General features: G+C 36.4%; 1 long non-coding RNA gene across 2 annotated transcripts in view; it reads left to right on the top strand.

Annotated features, from left to right (window-relative positions):
• LOC144303163 (uncharacterized) overlaps positions 1-17,284 on the top strand; it is a 250,781-nt gene that overhangs the window by 221,525 nt on the left and 11,972 nt on the right. Inside the window, exon 4 of one of the 2 annotated variants that reach the window (XR_013370210.1) lies at positions 4,425-4,575. The exons of the other annotated variant lie outside the window; for it this stretch is intronic. This is a non-coding gene — a long non-coding RNA (uncharacterized LOC144303163). Of the gene's footprint in view, positions 1-4,424; positions 4,576-17,284 lie in introns of those variants that run through there. 2 annotated transcript variants of the gene reach the window in all.

The raw sequence follows: 17,284 nt of genomic DNA, 5'->3' as shown, positions 1-17,284 counted from the left end.
GAATAAATGAACACTAAAAGCCATACTCATTCAAGGTGCTTATTTCAGGCTTGACTGAATTATTCATATTTGGTATTTTTTTTTTTAAAGTCAGACCAGATGATTTCCAGGTCTATGAAGAGAGCCAATTCAGTTCAACAGAATTTGCTTTCATAAGGCCCTTGTTCATAATGCTTCATTGGTTCTCCTGCAAGTTGACTGATGGTCAGACCCTCTCTGCAGGATGAAACAGTCAGGAACCCTGTGCACATAACTGAGGTTATTAAGAATGTAGGTGGTTGGAAAGCGAATAACCCCACATCAAGTTCCCAAAGCATATTTTCCCCTGGGAGCCTTTTCATATATTGATCCTCCTACCCAGTAAACCTATACCCTCCCCCGATGCACACACACAAATACACACGATTTGAAGCTACTTTATATGCGAGTTTTTGTTCGTTTTAGTTGTTTTTAATCCCAATGCTAGAGAAGGTACTCCTAGGTGCTACTGTATACTTCCTCTCTTATAGTATTGATGACACTATTCAGTTTTATGTTTAACTTTCATAGTTATAAACTATGAAAGCAGAAAGTGAGTCATTCATTATTATATCCCCATTGCCTCATATAGGTCTTGGCTTGGCACATGTAATAAGACAGTAATTATTCATCAGTGCAGTAATCAAAAAAAAAAAAGTATAAATGAGTGTAATGTATTGCTGGACTAATCTTCCTTAAAAGAGCTCTGACCATATTATACCTTCACTATTATTATACCTTCTGACCATATTATACCTTCAAACTCTACTGAATTCCAAATACAGTTTAAACTTCTTTGAAAGACAGTGAAAGTATTGTGTAATTGAGTCCATATTATTGCTTATCCATGTCAAAAATTCCAACAACATGGCACCCCGAGACACTATTCTTGACGACATTGCACATTACTATTTCTCTTAGGCCTCATATCTATCTAACTGTTGAAACTTTATCTACCTTCTAAACCCAATGGAACTGCTTCTTCCTTAAGGAGACTTCCTGATCCTTTCCCAAGTTCTAGGAATTGTTTTCTTTTTTCTAACTACCCAAAGCTTTGAACACACTGTCTTACAGTTTACTACAAACTGCCATGAATTATATTTGGATTTTTAGTGCACATTTCATTTCTTTTTAAGACTGTGAGTCCCTGGAGGGCAGGGTTGTATCTTTTTCATCCTTATAATTACCACAGTGAAAGACAAACACATTTTTATCAGTCTACAAAAGGAATGCAAACTTCAAATAGATGGAATTTATAATACATTTTGATTCATTGCCATAGATTAATGTATAATGAAATATTTTTAAAAAATACTTTACTAATTTTTAAAAGATTTTATTTATGTATTTGAAAGAGAGAGATCAGGAGCATAGGGGAAAGGGAGGGGGAAAAGCAGACTCCCTGGTGAGAAGAGAGCCCAATGTAGGACTCCATCCCAAGACCCTGGGATCATGACCTGAGCTGAAGACAGACCCTTAATTGACTGACCCACCCAGGACCCCTTCTTTAAAGATTTTATTTATTTACTTAAGATAGAGAGAAAGAGAGAGAGCATGAATGTAGGGGAAGGGTAATGGAAGAGGGAGAAGGACAAGGGGACTCTCTCTGAGCATGGAGCCTGAGGCGGGGCTCAAGGCGGGGCTCCAGGTGGGGCCATTCCAGGATGCTGGGATCATGACCTGAGCTGAAGTCAGACACTTAACTGAATGAACCACCCAGGTATCCCTGTAATGAAGTATTTTAATCCATCTTAAATATATTTTTTGTCTTGACATGTAGATCTTCCTTAAGTCTATTCTAAAAATATAACTAATACTAATAACTAATACTAATACTAATCAAGTCACATAATTCTTGAGAGAATCAAATGAAATGATGCATATAAAGTATTTAGCAAGTGTCTGGTCTATAGTAAGCAGTAATTAAATGTTATTTCTACTTATTACTATCTTTATTACTATTATTATTGTATCATCAACATTAATTTATTATAATGCATTTAGGTTGACATTTCAAAGAGAATTTAAATATGAACACATTAGATTTTCAGTATTTCCATTTTGTATTAATTTTTTCAAAGACTCATACGTTCTATGAAGTTATTATCATCAAATCCAGGGCCCCATGTCTTACTAGGGGAACTGTATGATTCTTGACTTCATAATACTTGGGAGATGCATGCTTCACTGAAGTGCCATTGATTTTCAACTAAAGTGAAATGCTTTCATTTAATGCTTTCTTAAGAGAATTACAGCGGAGGTTGAAGAGAGTTTGGCTTTAGAGAAATCCATTATTAATTTTACATGGCAAAATTGGGATTTATATATCGAAATTTAAATTCAAAGATCCTTTACAGATGCTAAATCAAAATGTTGTTCTAAAATTATTTGTCTTTTCTTTCTATGAAATGAAAAGGCTGTTTTGTCCTAGACTTGTAAATTGCCTGCTTCTCTCAAACAAGTCTTAGTGGTTGCTCTGAGAACTACCTTTTTGTTTAGCATATTGGGTATAACCTCAGGTTTCTCATCTTTGTAATTTTTTTCTGAAGAATCTTAAAGAGCTTTTATCAGCTTAAAAAATCCTTATCTCTAGCCCTCCCTTCATGGCAAGAGACACATTAAGCTAAGCCAGACATAGAAATAGATTCATAGTCCACCTTGAGTGGGCCCCATTAATTCAGTTTGTCTTAACTAAACACTAGCCTTAACTCCAATGACTTTCACCCTGAAGGTTTCCTTTTTAAAAATATTTTATTTATTTATTTATTCATGAAATACACAGAGAGAGAGAGAGAGAGAGAGAGAGACAGGCAAGGGAGAAGCAGGCTCCATGCAGGGAACCCAATGTGGGACTCGATCCCAGGACTCCAGGATCATGCCCTGGGCTGAAGGAGGCACTAAACCTCTGAGTCCCCCAGGGATCCCACCTTGAAGGTTTCTAACATGAATTGGTGCATCCTCAGAAGTATACAGAAGAAGCTTTAGTACAGTGCAACCCCTTTCCACCAGGAAGAAAGAATTTAAAAACATTACAACTTTAAAACAAAAACCAAAACTTACCCTTGTCTGTCCATTGGCTTATATGGTAGTGACTATACCATTAAGCTGGAGTTTTCATTGTTAGGCTCTTTCTAAGTAATAGGATTTTTTCTTAAAAAATATTTCAGTTGAATGCGATGTATTTTGTCCATGTGTGCATGGCTTAAAGGCAGAAGGAATTCTGTACAGACTACTCTCTCCCGTCTTAGTCCCCAAAATTTTCCCTCGGGCTAAATCAAGCATAGAAAATTTTTGCTTAAATGCATTTTTTAAAGGAAAAGTCATAATCAATTGGGAAAAAAAGGCATCTGATAATGAAAATGGTTTTTTCAAGCATAGCGATAACATTTGCTGCTGTGCATTCTATAAAAAGCCTTTGGATTCCTATAACAGGGACAGTGGTATTGCTCTGCTTCCTGCTGCTGATTATAATTTTAAAGATGGAAAATCTAGATGTTCTATTTTGTCCTATGAAACAATCTCTGACTCTGTGGTCAGCCTGGTGTCATATTTATCCGGGACCATAATTTTCCTAGGCAACAAGAAAATGTGCATCATTTCTTTCTTCAAATATTACTATGCAACTTCTATTCTTGGTTCTGGGATACAGTAATTAAAAAATTCTGGCTACTTGAAAGTTGGGTTTATAAGCAAACAGTTAAAATATCATGTGTTTAGAATTACATTTGATGTTATACACAGAGCTATGGGGATGTAAAGAAGAGAGATCCACATCCATCTTGAAAAGGAATTTCAATCTTGTAGAGTCTTCTAAAAGATAGAATTCTTGGCTATGGTTATTCATTGCCTTCCTGCCTAGAATGCAGGATGATCAGACTGGTTGATGCTCTTTGGGGTTAAAAAAAAAAGTTGTCTATAGTGTCAGCAGGCTGCTCCCTTTGTGTGCATCAATAAATTTGAATCTGAAGGCAATTTTAAATGGCAGCAAAAAAATATTTTGAGCTGAAGAGGCATCACCAGGCTTTAGGCTTTAATGATTAAAGATCGGTAGCATGGCATAGATATTATGTGTATGTTTTTGGGTTCACACATTTTGGATCCTATCCTGTCTAACCCAAGTTAGCCATTACGTAGGCCAGTTACTTAACCTTAAGACTGTTTCTCATATATAAAATAGGGATTATATTACCCACCTTAAACCATTGTGAACATTGGAGAAGATTGAATACATGTGAAGCCTTACATCATATCTGGCACATAGTAAATCATTAACATGTGGAGTTAATGTAATTCTGACATCAGTATATATTCAGGATACTTTATAGTTTACAAAGCATATCCAATTACTACTTTCGTTTATTTAATTTTTACCACAACCCCTCTATATTATTATTCCCACATTATAGATGAGTAAAGTGGAGGTCAAGGATAAATGGGCAGCAAGAGACCACACAGCTAGAAGGCACTAAGGAGGGAACTGAGTCCAGTCTTTGTTGGCTGTATCGGGCCATGCACTTTCCTCCCAGTATGTCAAGGCTGAGCCCATGTGGATCATGACCACAAGAGAAAAGTAGGTTTGCATTAGAGATTATTCTTGTCTTTCCTAGCCATTATGTTTTTCATTAACAAAGACGAAGCCTGACTCATGGCAAAAGGTAGGGATGGGCCTTTTTAAAGTAAGTCATAAGTATTAATGCAACAGCTTTCAATAAATTACTGTTATTTAAAATTCTTTCTGTGTACCTCCAGGATATGTAATAGCTTGCCTCATTTATGTTTTTTCTTATTCATTCATTCTCAATGGACAAAATTCTAATTCATTCAGTCTCTCCTGACACATTGTACTTGGCAGGTAATTCGTAATAAGCTTTAATTTTGAAAATGAACATTTGTCATTTGGGACCGTCATTTAGATAGTTTAAAAACACTGAACCCGCTGTGCAAACATCTGGAAAACTTGATGGTAGGGGATTGTTTGCTGCACTCAACATGTCTACCAAGTAGATGATAGAATCAGACATAGAAAGGTCTGTTATCAGAGATCACCAGTAATGGTAATTTGTCTGGGAAGAGGTGTTGGTGGAGGTAAAAAAAGAAAAAAGTCATTTTCCAACAGTTTGGCAAATGCATTTGCTATTTTGGACTAGTTACTAATTGATGCTTTAAACCTGTGATCCAATGTACTATTAAATATGAAATCAGTACACAGAGTCTCATACCCATGTAAAGACAGACATCTGAAGTAAATTTAAAGATGAGAAAATTAATGCAAAAATGCCATACTTTGAAAGTAAATCCTCTGGGAATTGTCAAATGCCAGTCAGTTACTTGTCTAAGTCAGCATTTTTGTGAAGACTCTAAAACCAAGAACAAGGCTTTAAGAATTTTGACCAGTTTCTTTAGTAATATATGCAGATAATCAGAGAAGAAACATGAAGGAAAATTATGATTTTAGTTTTAAAATATGATAATCTATTCTTCTTTAAAAAAATAATTGATATCACAGGACCTAAAGCCATCTCGTTCACCATATTCTCTGATAAGCTTCATTTTTTAAAAGACTAAAAACTTAAGGGAGATTTACGAGGGAGATTCTGGACTTTAAATACATAAGTATCAGAGACTAGTTTTTATAGTAACTGAAAGAGGTCAACAATGTCTCTGCAAAGCATTCTGAGACTTATCTTAAAATGGGAGGTTAGATAGGCTGCAGAATCATATGAGAGCATGGCTCATAGATCATTGTAAGATAAACTAGGTCTACCTAAATTATGGATGCTTTTACTTTGTGGAGAGGGACATACATTTAAGCAGACATTTTACAAATTATAATACACACCTGCTTCCAAAGTCACAGTTAAAAAACTAAGGACAGAGTATCCAACTGCCAAGTAGAACTACAGTATTCATCGAGAAGCTGGCATTTTGACGTGGTTTGAAGACAACACAGAAAGTTGCCTAGGGAAAGTTTTTTTCTGGGAAAGTGGATAGTATATGCAAACATGGTGGGCAGTAATTTGAAGAATGGGGAAGTTTTCTCTGGATGTGAGTCTAATGGGATTACTAGAGATCTACTAATTCCTTTTGGTAGTGAATAAAACAGATCCCAAATTTTACGGATTTAGTGACTCAAGGGGATTGCCTTATTAGTTATCATTGTACGTGTAGTTGATGGAGTGTGTATAGAGCAGGGATGCTTTTGCCATTTCTCAGAGGCCAACTACCCGATATTGGAACTCTCTAGTCAAAGTAAAATTGAGAAACGAATGTGAGAGATAGTGAGAATAAAAGTGGAAAGGCAAATGAAAGAGTTATATATTTGAAAATAGATATTTTCTGTACCTTTTCCCTCTAAAAATGCTGGAATAGTCACCCCTTCAGAAGAATTAATATATGTTTCAGTGGAAGAGGTTTTTGCAAATGTTTAATTCATCACTCCATTTTCTTAAATGAGGAAACCAAGGTCCAGAGGAGTTGAAGAGCTTGTTCCAGACCACAGCTATTTGCAGGTGTAAAGGAGAATAGAACTCAAATGCTTTGACTCCTGCTACAAAATTCTTTCCTTTAAACCAATACAGCTTTTAGACAAATCACCACTGTATGAATTAATTGGTCAACAAATCTTTATTGATTGCACTACAGTGGCTCCATATTGTGCTGGATTCTACAAGGAATGAAAAATAAAAAGAATACATAATATGGAGACAATGCATTAAAATACTAGAAAAATATAGTAATCAAGCCATGGAGAATGAGAACTTGTATTAATACGTGGCTATTGCAGAACCTAGTGTTCCCAAACTTTCATTCAGGTAAGGGTGGACACTTGAAGATCATAGCCTTGATTTTTAGGTTTTCTGATGTAAGCTGTGAATGAAAAGTAGATTTAATTTCCCATTATCATTCTAGTTGATTTGCTATATCTTCCTAGAGTACTCTACCGAGAAGGATTTTGATCCTATTTGATGCCAACAGAAAGACACACTATGATCAATTAGTAATGACTGTCATGACATAGTAATGAAAATTAGGTGACATATTCTCACACATGGTCTAGATATCCCAGAGCATCTCTAAATAATTTTAAGAAAAGCATCAAAGATACAGCCAGTATAGTAATAAACATCTCACATTGTAGCTTTCTTCAGAGAGCAAAGGTTTCTCCAAACTAGAACAGTGATACTGAAACAGAAAACTATACTTCTTACCCCAGAGAATGAGTCAATGCCAAAAGATTATGTAAGCATCACTAATGTGCTTACATGGGAAGATATTGCTGCCAATTATATTTCTATCCTGACTATATTACTCAGATCTTAAGATGATGTCACTCTGTGTGTTTGTGTATATCTTATGACATGAGACCAGGAAAGAAAAAGAAAAGATCTAGGCTGATCTGAATAGAGGCTTTGGCATCTATATGCCACTCACCTGAATCATTTTTAAATCAGACTGTCCTTCAATCTTATGATTCAATCTAATGGCTAAATAGCTAAATGCATTTCGTCAATGCCATGGATACTCTCAAAGTCTTATAAAAAATAGTCTGGGCTCATGAAGACTGAATTAAAAGACATTCACTTGTGGTGGCTTTAAACCACATAGGATGACTCATCATATCGGTTACATCTACTCGTGCTGAAGTTTGTCTTGAGTAACTATTGTGTTAAGTGCTCTCCATAAGTAGCATTCATGCAAATCTATTTTTTTCCAGATCATTAAGGCACTTTAACACAAAGGAGTAGAACTCTACCTTGTAACCACATCCTGAGTTTGTTTCTCTATAGGAAGATTGCTTTGTGCCTGAAAGCTATACAGGATATTTAAAGACTTGCACAAATGATTAAAATTACCCACACTTATTTTTCCTGGCAGCCTCAGCCCTGTGCTTTACCTGTCATTCAACCCATCTAAAAGCCAAAGAGAAGGGCTGAGACAGAGTAGAAATCCTGTCACATGACATCGCCCTCCCTCCAATCTCCTTTTTAAGATCCCCTGCAATTGTCATTTACATTGAAGCTCTGTACTCTGGCCTGCAGGTAGAGAATTGCTCTTTTGTTGAGAGTTTAATTTCTGTTCCAGGTCAGAAAACAAAGATTTTGCAGACATCAGACTGCTTTCGAAAGCATTTCATTGCCAGGACTTTCTAAACAGAAGAAAGCCAGAAAGCAAGGCACTCCCTGAAATGTTAAATATAAAGGTGCCCTTAAGGAAATGAACAGTTTGGTTCTTTTGTAGTCCAGAGTTTAAGAATTGAACAGCACCCTCACTTATGTCATCTAAAGAGAATTGGGGAGCAAATAGCGGCAATTCAACAAATTCTACAAGCACTAATAGGGCAGGCACTATATAGGTACCAGGGATATGGAATTCAGTTAGAATGTCTCAGGTTTCATGGAGCCCAATGGCTGGTAAGAACAATTGATGTGTTAGTGACTATAACTAAAGTACACTCTCAGTACAGTTGGAAGGGATTGAAGGGCAGTTCAGAGCAGAAAGAGACAAAGGGAATAGAAAATCATGTCTCCCCATATTCAAGTCTATTTTGATGATGTGAGTATAGACAGTACACATTCTGTAACAAGTACACAGTCAATTTCCCATCTGTATGATGTTGGGTTGGGAAATGTTTAGGCAATAACTATAAGATACTTTCTATTTTTTTTTTTTTTTAACTAGAGTCCATTGTCTTAAGACAGCGGGAAATATCTGGGTGCCTGGGTGGCTCAGTCTGTTGAGTATCCAATTCCTGATTTCAGCTCAGGTCATGATGTCAGGGTCATGGGGTTAAGCCCTGTATCAGGCTCCACACTCAGCAGGGAATCTGCTTGGGATTCTTTACATTTCCCTCTGCCCTTTCCCCCACTCACTCTCTCCTTCTCTAAAAGAAAGAAAGAAATCCTTTAAAAACAAACAAACAAACAAACAAACAAACAAAACAAGGAAGATACCAGGATTTAGCTGAAAATGTCACCCATATTTTAATCTAGGGATATATCTTGTTAAATTATATAATCTGTCATTCTCTTTGAATTTATTTCATAGTGATTGTGAATCTCCTTATTTTCTTTAATCTTGCTTATAATTAATTTACTTTATTGGATTCTAAAACAAAAGAATATTTTCTTGAGATGTTCAGAAAATATAGAAAAATTCAAAGAAGGAAATTAAAGTAATCCATAATCCTACCAGCCTACTATGCAGACTTGCTGTTAGTATTTTGAGGCATTTTCTTCCATAATATTTTTTATAATCTACTTTATTTTTATAAAATTGATCATATGGTTCATTGTATAACCTGATTTTTTTTCAGATTTTATTTATTTATTCATGAGAGACAGAGAGAGAGAGAGAGAGAGGTAGAGACACAGGCAGAGGGAGAAGCAGGCTCCATGCAGGGAGCCCAATGCGGGCCTCGATCCTGAATCCCAGAATCGTGACCTGAGCCGAAGGCAGGCGCCCAACCGCTGAGGCACCTGGGCTGCCCGAACCTGATTTTTACTGGTAGATGTATTCATGCTTATAATCTGTTTTACCAATTTCATATGGTTGATTCATTGTTTTTTTTTTCCTTCAAATTTTTTCACCGTATTATCATTTCTCATGAAAGAATAAGAACTGATATGGCATGAGAGGAGCCAATTCTGTGCATTCCAGATAAAGAGCTACAAACAAGCTTTATAACACCCTCAAATAATGGGAATATACTTGAATCCAAGACTGTGTCCTACATTTCATATTCTCTGCAATGCAAACTGCAGACCAGGTAGCCATGGAGGAGCTCATCTAAATTACTTAGAAATTTCAGAAAGGAAATTATAGGATATGAAATGAACTACTTAGCAGTCACTATGCTAAACCTCATTAGGGATTCAAGTGCATATCATGCTGAAAAATATGACAATGACTTTGAAAATGGAATAAAATATAAGGGTTTTAATAGGGGAAATAATATTAATAATAAGATGATATAGTGGCAGTTATTGAATGTTTTCATGTATAAGACATTCTGATTTATATACATTAACTTATTTACTACTAAAACCTATTATTCTTATCCTCAGATAGTAACTAGAGAAATCAAGACTTAGAAAGAACAAGCACATTGGTAGAAAGGGATGGGGTGCTTGGAATTTTCTCCATTGAGATCTTATTGTCTTTTAGGTCTCACATTAAATGTTATAAACCTCTGTTATAGAGGCCTTTATTATAAGACCCTGGTTTCTTTTCCTCAAAGTAATTATCACCAATACTATTATTTTCTCCCTAATTTGTTTATTTCCTATTCTGTTGACTGAAATGTAACCTCTATAAAGGCATGGGCATCTCTTATGCTTATCCTATATCCTCAGCACCTTGAACAATATCTAGTAACTATCTGGTGATCCATAAATATCTTCTTCAGAGAAAGAATACATGGGATAAAGGGCATGGTGTCTGCCCTCAAAGAATAGACAGCCTGCTCAATTCTAAGATAGGCACAGAAGTTGAGTTTGGTAAATGGTAAATTTCGAGAGTCCCTGAGAAATTGTAGTTCTATGAAGCAAAGGGGAGCCAGAGTTCATACCCACCTGTGGGTGCTTAGCAAAGGGCCCAGGCAGAGGCCATGATTAAGGGAGGCCCTGGACCTATAAATTGCTTGAAAGAGTATCTTTAACTTTGTCCCAGTTATTTAAGCCCAGCCCTGGCGATTCAAGAAATGAAAGAGCGCCCCTTCAAAGAGAGAGCTAGGAAACCCCATAGCCTTGATAAAAACACATCAAATGAGATGCTAACGCCCTACATTGATCACACTCAGAAAGTCTGACTGAAGATGTTTATCCTAATCCTCCAATCCAGACATTTCCTGAGATATGGTCAGGAGGGCTAATTACTCCAATACATAAAAACGGAAATGCTCTCAACCCAAACAGCCAGAGAGATCTCCATTAGCAGCAACAGCAGTAAACCCTGATGCTTCATCCTTGGTGAAAGAATAAAGCAATGTCGGACCAGTGACAGCAGCATCTATAAAATCCAAATTGGATTCCTCCCTTGAAAATGAGCCACAGACTTCATCTCTCCCCCAATTGCTGCATATTAACAAACATGTAAAAAAAAAAAATCCAACCGGCAGAAGAGATTTTCCCTGCTTTATTAGACTTTAAAATCACCCTGGACTCACTCTGGCTCCAGAAGTGAATCCACAACTGCTACAAAGGGAATGGATGGAAAACAAATGACGTATTTAAGTTTCTATATCAATCCATCAATTGAAGGATGAAAATAAGCATAAACGGATGCCTTCAAGCGGGAAAGTGAGACAAGGACTCACATCTCATAGCTTAATAGGTACTAGGATAAGTTACTCCCAGAGCTGGAGCCATGCCCAAGCTCAGGGTCTCTGATAAACCAAAGAGAACCAGACTATTGAGATGCCACATTGGGCTGAATTTCTTTGTGGTATTTAGATCATTCATGTGGGGACTAAAGGAAAGAGGTTAGTCACACATTACTGACCCACCTCTCTAGATCCATCTGCAGAGTAGTTCTTAGACTATTTTATTGATGGTCTGATAGAGTGCTGATTGATAATAACACACAATATAGAAAACAACATGCCTGGTTGATCATTAGAATGTGAATGCCAAGGAATAAAGAATTGCAATGTACTTAATTCAATTATTTTTTTTTTCTGTTACCAGAAATATATGGCACAGGTTCTAGCCTTGAAAGAGCATACAATATTTTAGTAAAGAAAAATATAAATGGGCAAATCTTAACAATCTCCTTAATCTTCTTAACAAAGAGATCCTTGATATTTCTGAGGAATGCCTCTAGAGTTTTCTCCAAATCAGGAATACCACTGAAGCATATAAAGCTATCCAATTCACTTGAGTACAATGAAATAACTCTGACCTGCAGCGTCTTAAATCCAGAGTTGCACAAAACTTGCATGGCATCTCCATAAAATGAACCATGATGTCATCAGTGTGCCAAAGTTTGGACTACAGGTTCTTATATGTGTCCCTTAATGGCCTACCATTTAAAGAAGAGTTTTTAAAAATCCAGATTCAATTATAAAGGTTGCCATATGCTCACAAAGTATAACAGTTAATATGTACTTAACTACCTTATCCTTGCCCTTCCTGGATAAATGTTTTCATGAAAACAATTTTATTCCAATACAGATCTGATTTGTTTTTAATGAACACTTATTTTCCAGCTTATACTCTTCATCTCAATGCACCTCTTAAGTTTAAGAGGAAACACTCCAGGAACAACATGAATTCAGTTAAAAAATATTGAGCTCCTACCACCTTCCAGGTATTGTAAAGAATAAAGAGACAAACACTTTCTGTTCTTATAGAAATGTTGCTCCATTGGGGAGAGAGCCAGCCTTTAAACAAGTAAATAAAGAAATACACAAAAATTGCACACAGTGATAAATGCTTAACTGAGACACAGAATACATGACATGTTAGAGAAGGACCGGAAGGCTGTTTTTATGAATGGTCAGAGAAGACTTCTCTAAGGAGTTGACATTAAGATCTGAATTACCAGGTGGACTGAGCCATCTTCAAAGGAAGGATAAGAGCATCTAAAGCTGAGAGAAGAGCAAGTGCAAAGACCAAAGGGAGGGACAGCCTTTAGCTTCCTTTACAAAAGAAAAGAAGCCCATTGAGAGAATGGGAAGAATGGTGCAAGAAAAAGTTAAGGATTTAAGCAGGGATTTAGACAGGGATCCTTCAGGGTTTTAATCAGAATAGGGGAATCGGGCTATACTTTAAGTGATAGGAGAAGCCATTGGAGATTTTTTTCACAGGGAAATTACATGATCTGACTCACGATTTTTAAGAGTCACTCTGGCTTCTATGTTGAGAATTCATGGCATGGAAACATATGTAGAAGGCAGCACTTGCAAGGGTCCGGGAAAGAGATAATGAAGGTTTGGAGCAGGGTGAAAATGGCAGAAGTGGTGATAAGGAGTCATATGCAGGATATATCCCAGAGGTAGAAAACAGGCATTTCTGGTGACTTCATGTTATTGAAAATAATCTTTGAAATCTTAAATATTAAGTAAAATTTTACATGTGATAAGGGTTCAACTTTTAGAAATCTATCTAAATTGGGTTAGTCCAGAGAGATGTGTACATGAACAAAAATATTCATCAGTTTCAAGATAAAAATAGATTGGGAAACCAAATGGGGAATTTTTAGATATCTCTCAAGATGAAGGTACTTCAATAAACTGGAAGGTAAAATATGATACAATTATTATTACGGGGGGCTTAGTGGTTGAGCATCTGCATGGGTGATCCTGGGTCCTGGGATCAAATCTGGCATCAGGCTCCTCATGGGAAGCCTACTTCTCTCTCTCTGCCTGTGTCTCTGCCTCTCTCTCTGTCTTTCATGAATAAATAAATAAAATCTTTAAAAACAAAATTGAATATACACGCATGCAGCACGTGCACAGGAAAACGTGGAAGGAAATACAGAAAACTATTTCTTATTGACACTTTTTATGAGTGCATGTTAAACTTATCATTTAAAAATATCAACAATAAATATATTTCTATTGGGGGAAAATGGGTTTCCAGTACCTTCATTATCAGTGGTTTTGTTTAAACTATTTGTGTAGACTTCTGATTATCTAGATATCAGTTCTTTGTCAATTTAAATTTTCTTAACTTCCATGTGTCTGCTAAGTAGTTAGTAATTTGTCAACTTATACCAGTGCCCTTAAAAGCATGCTTTAGAAACAGAAGTACCAACAAAACAGCATCTGACAAGACTCCTTAATGATATTTAATGGTGAAAAAGTGAGCACTAAATTTTTATTTCTTCAGTATGACACCTTATGTTTTCATCAAGGACTTTTCACAAAATGAGGCCACCAAGATTGTCATCTGTGGACTTTGGGACTTTCGTTCAGCAGCCTATGCTTTAACTTTGCTTTACTGACATTGTCAGATTACACTAAAATCATCCTATCCACGAACATTTATACTGTTTAGTACTTTGCTACTCAACAATATACAGAAATAGAATATTATAAATTCTAATTATTTAGATTGCAAGATTAAATTATTCCTGATACTTCACAAAAGTCCTTGTGGTAATTATCCCCAAACTATAACAAATTATTTTCTGAGATCCTTTAATTTATTCATTGATATAATTTTTCTCCTTTTTTCCTCCATTATTTTACCCCTTCTTTTCTTTCTTGCTTCTTTCTTTCCTTCCTCATTAATTGCTCAATCACTCATTTATTTATTCACTTGATAAAGAGTTATTGAGTCTTACAATGTACCAGACATTGCTAAATGCTGATGATACAAGATGAGTATGACAGAAAATTTTTCCTCAAGGAACCTAGAGCCTATCAAATGCATAAGACAGACACATAAGGCTGTAAAAACAATCATGATGAGGGTATGATTTTTAATATTGCTAATGTTGATTTTTAAAAGATAAAACAGGAAATCTTAAGAAAAAAAAATAAAGAAGCAGAATTCACCCTTGTGGGCCTGTATCCTAGGTCTTTAGAACTATGGTCAGTTTGCTTTGGGTTAAAGGAATTTGTTTCAAAAATTTGAGAAGTTCTGGAATTTGGGATAGGACCTACATAATATCTGGAAAGCTGAATAGGGATCACCCAGGCAGAGGTGTAGCATGGACCAGAGGCAAGAGAGAAAGGAGGGCCTCAGATGAATTAGCATTTCCTGCAAGGATAGAATACTAAGAAATATCCTGGCACCTTTAGACATTGCTTACGCTGGCAACAGCTGAAGCATAGGGAAGGTTGAAAACTTGGTGGGATAAAACTAGAGAGCATATTAGAAATTATTCCTAAGATTAGACAGGGCTCCTCTAGAACATGTAGGAATCTCAGTTTCTTCTCACAGGCCCTACTGCCACACTTAAGGAGTTCCAGGCTACCTAATGTTGCTGCGGCTCTCATAACTCAGAAAGTCTTATCACTGGCTAATCAGATGCTCAAGTTGATTAATCAATATTGTAGAGAGCATTTGTGCCTGGAGATTTATGGAATAGTGCCTGAGGTTTATTGCTCTCGGGGCCTTAATCTCAGTCTCAGATTCAGGCAAGGGGACACTGCCCTGGGTCCAACCTTTAAAAACCTCTTCTCTGACCATCCTGAGTCAGACTTTTCTCCATGAAGTGAGATATCCATAGGACCTAGGGAGCATCATGACCGCACAAGAGCCCATAATACCACCACTCTCACCAAAAAAAATCACAAGTACCTCAAGTCCTGGGATTTCCTTCCAAGTGGTCCCAAATCCTTGTTTCAGGATGCATGTGTGCTTTCAACAAGAGGTGTCCAAGGGGCAGCCGTTTGCAGGAAAGGGGGCTGCATAGGATCAGTGCAGATGAAGCATAGGGATATGTCTGGGTTGTCAACATATAACATGTAGGACTCCTCACTGTAAAAGATGGACCCAGGTGTGGAAGAAGAAGGGGCAGATCATTTCTGGACATAAGGTGTATTGCCAGAGGCCAGTGGTAGAAGGGGCCCATTTTTCTGGTATAGAATTATCAGAAGTTCATGACCCAAAAAATTTGAACTTGGCATTAGAGGTTGCTGTGAAGGTATGTCCATTAAGGAAGGAAGATGGATTCAGTGGTATGCCAGAAGCAGTTTACAAAGTTTCAGAGGAAGTGACTACTACCACCGTTTCTAAGCCCCATGTTCAGTGGTGTCATGTTGGGTCATTGAAACTGGCTACAATGGGAATATCTACACCATAGAAATGAGCAAATGCTACAGATCAACGTCCCTGTCACTTCTACATCCCCTTGAGAGAGCCAGTTGTTAAACATGCATTCTCATACCACTGCACTAAATATACTTTATTTAATGGCTTATGAGTTTAACATAAAACTTTTGAACATTTAGATTTGTGAATGTAGGTCTCTATACTCGATGAATGTTCAGGGTAAGATTGTCCAGAGTTAAGGCTGGGTTGTTGCAAGCTGCTTAAACTCAATGGAAATATTGGTTACCTCTGGGTGAAAATTATGACTTGATATTACATGCTGACCACTAGTCTATGATAAGACTCATCCTCCATTTCTTCTATTCCTGTAACTTAACCATTTGGATTATTGGAAGGTTGTCAGGATATATGATATTGAATGGATTAATAATCAGATATTATTTTTATGAGTTTAGACCCTTCCTCCTTTTGAGACATGAAAGGAAGATGCCCTTTGGAGCTTTCTAAAACTCAGAGGTAACCAAGACCTGATTATCAGATTTTAAGTGATATGGCATACCATGATAAGGAACTTATTTTGTATGGGGTGCATTCTGGAAGTCTTAATATATAAATCCAGACATATCCAGGCCTGTAGTCTATGATTCATATTTCTATTTTGTGTCCTAGGAACATTTTTTTTTTACTAATATCTTGAAATTCAAAACTAACTGAACCTAGAATAATCTATCCATAGTTGGTTTTCCATATTTTGAAATATAATTTTATAAATATCTGGGAAAGTAATTTAAAAGAATAATTTCTTTCCCTAAGTCACAAGAGATTGATTCAGCAGGTATTGAGTGAGGTCCAGAAACTTGAATTTTTAGCAAATTTCTCAGTAGTTTTGGTGAACATGGGCAGTATTTTGAAAATATTAACTGGATCAAAAGTATCTAACTAATATCAAATTAGTAGAATAAGTTATTTTGGCATCATAGAAATAAACTGACCTAGGGGTGCCTGGGTGGCTCAGTCAGTTAAGCATCCAACCCTTGGCTTCAGTTCAAGTCATGATCTCAGCATGGAATCTGCTTGGGATTATCTCTCTCTCTTTCTCCCTTTGCCCCTCCCACTCATACTATCTCTTTTTCTCTCTTAAATAAATAAATAAATAAATAAATAAATAAATAAATAAATAAATAAATAAGAAATAAACTGACCTAAATGATTTGGGCCAACTCACACAGATATCACAGTTTATATAATACATGAAATTAATTATGTTTCCCTAAATTCACATGTTGAAGGTTGAACTCCCAATGTGACTATATTTTGAGATAAACCCTTTAATGAGATAATAAAGATTAAGGAAGTGTCCTTATAAAAAGAGGAGGAAATACCAGGAGTGTGTGTGTAGGAAGAAAAGGCCATGTAAGGATACAGTGAGAAGGTAGCCTCCTACAAGCCAGCAAGAGAGATCTCACCAAAACCAACCTTGCTGGAACCTTGACCTTTGGACTTTTTAGTCTCCAGAACTCAGAAAATAAATCTTTGTTGTTTAA

This window comes from Canis aureus, chromosome 2, assembly GCF_053574225.1.
Source record: "Canis aureus isolate CA01 chromosome 2, VMU_Caureus_v.1.0, whole genome shotgun sequence".
In the NCBI taxonomy this organism is placed as follows: Eukaryota; Metazoa; Chordata; class Mammalia; order Carnivora; family Canidae; genus Canis; species Canis aureus.
This window is presented reverse-complemented; position numbering and strand designations above follow the sequence as displayed.